This window comes from Emys orbicularis, chromosome 4 (assembly GCF_028017835.1).
Source record: "Emys orbicularis isolate rEmyOrb1 chromosome 4, rEmyOrb1.hap1, whole genome shotgun sequence".
Lineage (NCBI taxonomy): Eukaryota > Metazoa > Chordata > Testudines > Emydidae > Emys > Emys orbicularis.
In genome coordinates, this window is record NC_088686.1 from 128,759,615 (window position 1) to 128,768,834 (window position 9,220).

Here is a 9,220-nt window from a genome sequence, read left to right on the forward strand (position 1 = left end):
AGCTGTTTGGCGCTGCAAGCCTGGGAGGGGAGGGGAATTAGAGCGGGGGCGGCGTGCTCGGGGAGGAGGCGGAGCAGAGGTGAGGTGGGGTGGGGACCTGCTGCACGGCTCCCCGGGGGGGGGGAGCTGCCACGGGGGAGGGCGCCTCAGGGCGGGGGGGGGTAGCTGCCGCGGGGAGGGCGCCTCAGGGCGGAGGGGGGGGGGCGGGGAGCTGCCACAGGGCTGGGGGGGGGGGCGCAAGGTGGAAGTTTCGCCTAGGGCGCGAAACTTCCTTGCACCGGCCCTGCCTGTGCCCTCAATAAGACTTCTTTAAAATACAGCCAGCTCTCTTGGACTCCTTTCCCCGTCATATAAGCCTCCCAGGGGATCCTGCCTATCAGTTCCCTGAGGGAGTCAAAGTCTGCTTTTCTGAAGTCCAGGGTCCGTATTCTGCTGCTCTCCTCTCTTCCTTATGTCAGGATCCTGAACTCAACCATCTCTTGGTCACTGCTACCCAGATTGCCACTCACTTCTACTTCCCCTACCAATTCTTCCCTGTTAACACATGCACAGATCCTGCTGCTGCGTGGGGGGGGGGGGGGGGAGGAGGAAGAAGGGGAATGGTAGCAGAGTAACACCTGCACAGAGCCCTCTGTTGGGGAGCGGATAGTAACAGAGTAACACATGCACGGATCCGGCTGCTGCGGGGCCTGGAGGAGGGTGATGGCAGCAGAGTAATACCCACACAGAGCCCCCTGCTGCGGGGGGAAGGGGGACGTAAGCAGAGTAACACCTGCACAGAGCCCCCTGCAGGGGAGGGATGGTAGCAGAGTGACATTCGTACAGAGCCCTCTGCTGGGCAGGTAGTAGACAGGGGCCCACACAGGGCCACTTACAGAGGAGAGGCATCAGCAGCTGGGATATTTCTTTTCCTCTGCCCCTCCAGCTGCCTGAAGGAATGTGCACCAGACCTCCAGGGTCTCCTGCTCCCCCTGGTTTGCTGTAGTGCCAGGAACAATCAGTTGCACACATACAAAATGGGAAATGACTGCCTAGGAAGGAGTACTGCAGAAAGGGATCTGGGGGTCATAGTGGATCACAAGCTAAATATGAGTCAACAGTGTAACGCTGTTGCAAAATAAGCAAACATCATTCTGTGATGTATTAGCAGGAGTATTGTAAGCAAGACATGAGAAGTAATTCTTCCGCTCTACTCCGCTCTACTTCCGCGCTGATTAGGCCTCACCTGGAGTATTGTGTCCAGTTCTGGGCACCACATTTCAGGAAGGATGTGGACAAACTGGAGAAAGTCCAGAGAAGAGCAACAAAAATGATTAAAAGTCTAGAAAACATGATCTATGAGGGAAGATTGAAAAAATTGGGTTCTCTGGAGAAGAGAAGACTGAGAGGGGACATGATAACAGTTTTCAAGTACATAAAAGGTTGTTACAAGGAGGAGGGAGAAAAATTGTTCTTCTTAACCTTTGAGGATAGGACAAGAAGCATTGAGCTTAAATTGCAGCAAGGGCGGTTTAGGTTGGACATTAGTGTTATACCAATAGAATAAAAACCAGCAGGATCTTATTAAGAGGGATAAGGCAAAGATGCCACATTTATTGTAAATATAATAATACTATAAAAGATAACAGTAAACAACGTTGTTTGGCTACTTATTTCTTTTACTACTTATTTCTTATACACACACATTATACCTAATACCTACACACACACACACACACACACACACACACACACACACACACACACACACACACACACACACACACACACACATCCATCCATCAGATGTTCTGCAGCTGCTGCATAGTTACCAGTCCTGCTTGAGTTTGCAGCTTGAGTTTGCAGCTTGGGTTCGTAGCTTGTGGCGGCTAACTGGCCAGGAAAGCCGGGCACAAGGACGAGCTGGGTCTCTGTTGGGAATGCACCGATGCCCTTCCATGTTGGCAGCAGAATGTTACCCTTCTCCCAAAGTTTTCCATCTCACCCATCCTTTTTGTAGGCTTTAGTTTGAATCCAGAGTCTATAGGTCTTGCTGTGTCATGCTGCCTCTGGGTTCGGTGATTGATCACCCGTCAATTGCAGACATGACTTTCAGCCTCGGACCGGGCTTTGATCTTCCTTCTATTGTACCTTTTCTTTTTAGGGTGGATTCTTCTTACTTTGTTAGGGCTCTTGTCTGCATCTTCAGCCGTTGATGTTTTAACTCTATTTAATCAGGACAGGCTGGGGCTGGAGGTTGATTCCATCATTCATACATACCTCATTCACACATTTAAACTAAACTAATAAGATTACACCAGGGTTTGCAAAAATGAAGGTTGCAGCAAGCCCTTACAAAATGGAGTAAGCATTTTAAAATGGGGTTTGAATTACAATATGGCAAATAGTGAACAGAAGTTACAATATAGACAAGTATAATGGATGGCAAACAGTGAACAGAAGTTACACTGTAGGCAAATGGAGTAAGCATTTTAAAATGGGGTTTGAATTACAATATGGCAAATAGTGAACAGAAGTTACAATATAGACAAGTATAATGGATGGCAAACAGTGAACAGAAGTTACACTGTAGGCAAGTGTAATAAATGGTGAACAGAAATTACAATACTGAAACAGTGCAAGTCTCAGTGATTTAAGCAGGAATTGGATTGATAGTGAAACTCACAAAGGCAGCTGACTGAACAGCTATGGCTCTTAACAGGCATCTTAATTGTTATTTAGCCAGTTATTGGGGTAACCGGTTTTATGAATGAATATTATTTCATTCATAAAACTTTACTTATGAAGTTGCATTAATAAAGTGAACAATTAAAAACAATTTCATTCATCAGTCCTACATTAGGAAAAGCTTCCTAACTGTCAGAGTGGTTAAGCACTGGAATAAATTGCCTAGGGAGGTGGTGGAATCTCCATCATTGGGGATTTTTAAGAGCAGGTTGGACAAACACCTGTCAGGGATGGTCTAGATAATACTTAGTCCTGCCTTGAGTGCAGGGGACTGGACTAGATGACCTCTTGAGGTCCCTTCTATGATTCTCGAGTTCTATGATTCTATGAATATGCAGCTGACACACAGTTCTACCTTCCTTCACTGCATAAGACCACACCACACCACTACCACCAATATGAGCCAATGTTTGGATGAGATCAGCTCATGGATGTAGGGTTGCCAGGTGTCCCGGTCAAAAAAGGAAAACCGTCCGTCAGTTACACTAAAAGTCCGATTACATGCAGTAACTGGCCACCACCACCCGGGGGGGGCGGGGGGCGGGAGCAGTAAGAGCAGCAGCTGCTGCTGGAGTCTGGAGGAGTTCTGCTTACTAGCTGCTGCTGCTCTTCCTGCCCCACAGCCTGATGGAGAGAACTGGCTGGCTCCTGGACTGGTCTCCAAAGTGGTACATGCGCCGTCCAGGGAGTGGAACCTATCTGCCCCCCCACCCCACTGTGCCCCAATTTCCCCACCTCTCGCTCCAGGGACGGACCCCGCCACCTTGCTGTGCCCCAATTTCCCCACCCCAGCCCCTTGCCTCGGGGACTGACCCCTGCCGTGCCTCGCTGTGCCCCAATTGGGCAGGCGGGCAGGTTCCGCATCAGCTCCTCCAAGCCTGGCTCTGCAGGGTATAGGTGAGTCCCATGGGACAATGGGATTGAGAAACCTGCCTCATGTGACACTGTACCTGCCCCATGAGGCATTGCAAACCCTTCCCAAAGCACCCTGCGATAGTTTCCCACAGTGCACTGCTCTCTGTGTCGATGCAAGAGCTGCTAGTGTGGATGGGCTCTGCCGACACAAGGAGCATAGTGTGGACATGCAACAGAGGTTTAGTTAAAACGGTTGCTGTATGTCGGCATAACTTTAGTCAACAAAACTCTGTAGTGTAGACAAGGCCTACATTATGGCAAACTCCCCACAGGTGCCTTGCTGGTGCTGTGAAAGGGAGCAGTGTTGGGCTGTGAAGACCCAGCACTGTTCCTGCACAGCAGGAATGCCTCCAGGGGACACTGCAGCCCCTGCACACCACTGGAGAAGAGAAGAGGAGCTGCAGGTAGGGCTGGACTCTGAAAGCTGAAGGACTGTGGACAGCGACACTGTGATTTGATGGATAAGACTGGAGATCTATGTTTTCTTCCTGGTTCTGTGGGCAAGTCACTTTACCCCACTGGGCTTCAGTTACTTCTTTGTTAAATGGGGGATTATAGTTCCATGCCTCATAAGGGTGCTGTGAGGCCTCCCTAAATAAGGTTTGGGAAGTGCACAATATTGCTAGGCCAGGCAGTGATGGTGATGCAGTGGTGAGAAGTGCCATGGAAATGTCAAGAAATCAGAGGTGAGTTCCGGTTCAGCCCCCCAGCTCCCAGCCCAGGGCCTCAGCTCCCATGCAAATGAGCCATGCATTCTTGAAGGAACAATGGGGCAGGCCTCTCTCTACACAGTTACAGAACTTTTCACCATGCGGAGTAACTCTGCAGGTTACAGTACAACAGGGTTTGCACCATGTGGAGTACTGTGCAGTTTGTAGTGTAATGGGGAGGTTGCACCATGCTGGGTAACACTGTATCCAGGGCCGGCTCTAAGTTTTTTGCCGCCCTAAGCAAAAAAAAAGAGCGCCGCCCCGCCATAACACCCCTCCCGTGAGCACCGCACCACCCGAAGCCCCGCCCCCCCGAGCGCTGCGCTGCGCCGCCCGAAGCCCCACCCCCCCGAGCTCCGCGCTGCCGAAGCCCCCACCCCCCTGAGCGTAGATATTCTGGAGGGTAGGGATAGGGTCCAGAGTGACGTAGACAAATTGAAGGATTGGGCCAAAAGAAATCTGAGGAGGTTCAACAAGGACAAGTGTAGAGTCCTGCACTTAAGATGGAAGAATACCATGCACTGCTACAGGCTGGGGACCAACTGGCTACGCGGCAATTCTGCAGAAAAGGACCTGGAGATTACAATGGACGAGAAACTGGATATGAGTCAACAGTGTGCCCTTGTTGCCAAAAAGGCTAACGGCATATTGGCTGCATTATTAGGAGCATTGCCAGCAGATCGAGGGAAGTGACTATTCCCCTCTATTCGGCACTGTTGAGGCCATATCTGGAGTACTGTGTCCAGTTTTGGGCCTACCACTACAGAAAGGATGTGGACAAATTGGAGAGAGTCCAGCAGAGGGCAACGAAAATGATTAGGGGGCTGGGGCACATGACTTATGAGGAAAGGCTGAGGGAACTGAGCTTATTTAGTCTGCAGAAAAGAAGAGTGAGGCGGGATTTGATAGCAGCCTTCAACTACCTGAAGGGGGGTTCCAAAGATGATGGAGCTAGGTTGTTCTCAGTGGTGCCAGATGACAGAACAAGGAGCAATGGTCTCAAGTTGCAGTGGGGGAGGTCTAGGTTGGATATTAGGAAAAACTATTTCACTAGGAGGGTGGTGAAGCACTGGAATGGGTTACCTAGGGAAGTAGTGGAATCTCCATCCTTAGACGTTTTTAAGGCACGGCTTGACAAAGCCCTGGCTGGGATGATTTAGTTGGGGTTGTTTCTGCTTTGAGCAGGGGGTTGGACTAGATGACCTCCTGAGGTCTCTTCCAACCCTAATCTTCTATGATTCTGTGATTCTATGGTTACCATCCCCTCCCCGATAGAGGGCTCTGTGCAGGTGTTACTCTGCTACCATTCCCCTTCCCCTCCCCCACCCCCCCCTCGCAGCAGGGGGATCTGTGCGGGTGTTACTTTGTTACCATCCCCCTTCCCCCCACTCCACAGCAAAGGAATTTGTGCATGTGTTACTCTGTTACTATCTCCTTCCCCAGCAGGGGGCTCTATACGGGTATTACCCCGCTATCACCCACTCCCCAGCAGGCAGCTCTGTATGGTGACATAGTTGGGGGCACACTGACAACGGTGTCAGGAGGGCCTCCCCCAATTCCCACAACTTTAAAGAGCTCCCAACAGTTCCTGGCAATTATTCCTGTGAAAGAGGAACTCCTGCTCCTCTATGGTATATTTCTGGATGGATTTCCATGAACATTTTGCTCTGGGCATTAGCATGGAAAGGTGATCTTCCTTCTGCAGAGTCTCCTAGGAAACAGAGCTTGGTTTATGTGTGTATCTAGTGCAATGGAGAATAAGGACCAGCTTCCTGTTGCCCAATCATTTTATGCAAATTATTCAATATGTTAATTTGCATATGTGGAGAAAATTTGCATGACCATATACTGAAGTATAAAACAAATGGTGGGTGGATTTAATGTTGGTGAAAGGCATCTCTTTGATGACCCTGATGAATGGAATCCTCTATCTGCAAGGCAGTAGCAGGGCACACTGCTCAGACGCACTGCCCTGCCAGCAGGCCTCATCCCAGGGGAACTTCCTCTAGGGGTGACAGGGATCATTCACACTCCACAGCCCAAGCAGCTCTTCGCCTGCCTGCTGAGTCTGCGAGTTACTGAAAAAGCTTGTGGTGGGTTTGTGATATAGGAGCTGGATTGGAGACCCACCAAATTCATCTCATACTGGTGCCACCAAGGCTCAATGACATGGGAGCAGCTTCTCTACTCCTGGGGAAAATGGGATGACTCTGGACCCTAGCCAGTACCCAGTCTCCTGATGACTCTCTCTCTCACACACACAAACCCCTTGTCTCACACCCTCCTACTGGGGGGCATACATACACACTGTGTCTCACACTCATCCATGGGGGCATACACACACACACACACACACGCTTGCAGACATGCACACATACATTTGTCTTAGCCTCCCACTGGGTGTGCACATGGACATGCACACACTGGGGATGTGCGCGCATGCATGCTGTGTCTCACACCCACTCACTGTATGCTCATAGTGAGGGTGCAAGCATGCACATGCACCGTGTCTCCTCTCACAGCCACCCACTGGGGTGCACACATGCATGCAGTGTATGTACACTAGGGGCATGCACACGCATAGACACTGGGGGAGCACATGCACACTGGGGGCACACTGGGAGCACACACGCACACATTGGGGGCATGCACTGGGGGCACACGTGCACACACCCACATAGGGGGCGCATGCACACACTGGGGGCACACACCTACACACACACACTGGGAGCAGAGACTGGAAACACCCTACTCACACTGGACACACACTCACTGGAGGTGCATTCACACATGCATACTGGAGGCAGGGACGCCCACACCCACACAGGGATATGCACACTGGGTACACACATACATATTGTGGGCTGACACACACACATACTGGGCACATATCCGCATACTGGGGACATGCACACATACTGGGAACACAAACACACTGTAGTTGGACACACACACACAGACTGGGGCAGAGACCCACTGTGACATTGTATACCTTGGGGAAGCATACTGTAACCCCATATTCCTCATTTTCATATAATCGTGATCTTACATATAAAGCTAGGCTTACCATTCGTCCGGATTCCCCCGGACATGTCCGGATTTTTGAGCTAAAAATAGCGTCCGGGGGGAATTTGTAAATGTCCGGACTTCCCATGCAGAGCACGCGCGGCTAACAGGGCAGCCGGCCAGATGGTGCCACTTACATGAGGCTCTGACAGCCAGAGAGAGCCCCTCCTCCTCTCCCCTGTAGCAGAGATCACTCCCTCCCTCCCTTCCTGCATTCGCAGATCGCCTCCGGCAGTCTGGAGCTCCTCCCCCGCTCCTCCTCCCCTGCCAGCCAGCCTGCCGGGACGAACGGCTCAGGCCGTTCCTGGGCAAGTTCACAGAGACATTAGGCGAAGGCCAACAACAAGGGGGCCAGGGGGTCGGAGAAGGGGCAGGGAGGTTTTGGATGGGGCAGTCAAGAGACGGGGGGGCTTTCTGGGGGAGGGTGTGGATAAGGTTTTGGGCAGTCAGGGTACAGGTAGGGGGTAGGGTCCTGGGGAGCAGTTGGGGGGGGTCTTAGGAGGGGGCAGTTAGGGGATAAGGAACAGGGAGGCTTAGGTAGGGGGTGGGGTTCTGGAGGGCAGTTAGGGGCAGGGGTCCCAGGAGGGGGTAGTCAGGGGACAAGGAGCGGGGGGGAGGGTTGGGGGTTCTGAGGGGGGCAGGAAGTGGGAGGGGCAGGGTGGGGCTAGGGCAGGACGGGGGCGGGGCTAGGGCAGGGCTCCTCCCGTCCTCTTTTTTGCTTGCTGAAATATGGTAACCCTAATAAAGCATGCCTTGTAAGGCATCAGGGGAAAGGTTATGATCTGCTGAAAGTCATTTCTCTATCCGTATATGTGTATCATTAATGCATATGAAGTTATGAGAATTGGGTTGTATGGTTGTCACTAAAACATGATGTAAGTTGGGGACTCAGCCAGATATTAGCTCCCCAGAGGCAATAGCAAGGAAAGTAACCAACGCCCAGGCAGGGTGTCAAACAACCCATCAATAGCCATTGTCCAGCAAAGGAGCTACAATGCAATGACTCACCTACATGAGGCCACACCAGGGGAATTGCTCAACCTTGCCTGGAGACTCAGTAATGCCCACCCAGACATGCCTGGACTTGTGCTCCCCAAGCACATGGACTGAGGGTATAAAACAGACAGAGCGGACACATACTGGGCCTTTCTCCTGCCCCCACCTATGCTGCAAGCAACCAACACACTGAGAAGAAGACAAGACTCCAAAAGAGGAGATTGGCCTAGGTTTAAGGAACAAACCTGTATATTAAGGACTGCAATATCCAGTGGGGTTAATCTAGATGTTGCCCAGTCTAATAGGGTTGAGAGTTCAGACTGCGTGCTTATATTTTATTTTATTTTGGTAACCACTCTGACTTTTTGCCGATCACTTAATATCACTTAAAATCTACCTTTTATAGTCAATAAATTTGTTTAATTGTTTATCTTTACCAGTGAGTTTGTATGAAGTGTGGGGTGAATCTGCTCAGGTTGGCAAAGGCTGGTGTATGTCCACTTTCCATTGCTGAAGTGGTGAACCAATTAATAAATTTGCACTGCCCATCTTGAGCAGTGCAAGATGGTATATTCCTGAGGTACAGTGCTGGGAACTGGGAGGGATTTGGCTGGTGCCTTTCTCTGTGTGATTCACGAGTGGCTCTCGGTCCCAGGCTGCACCCCGGGGGGAAGCCGTCACACCCACACATACATTGGGTAGACACACACACTGGGGGCAGACACACACACTGAGAGTGGACACACACCCACACATACACTGGGCACACACATACACATTGTGGATACACACATATTGGAAACACA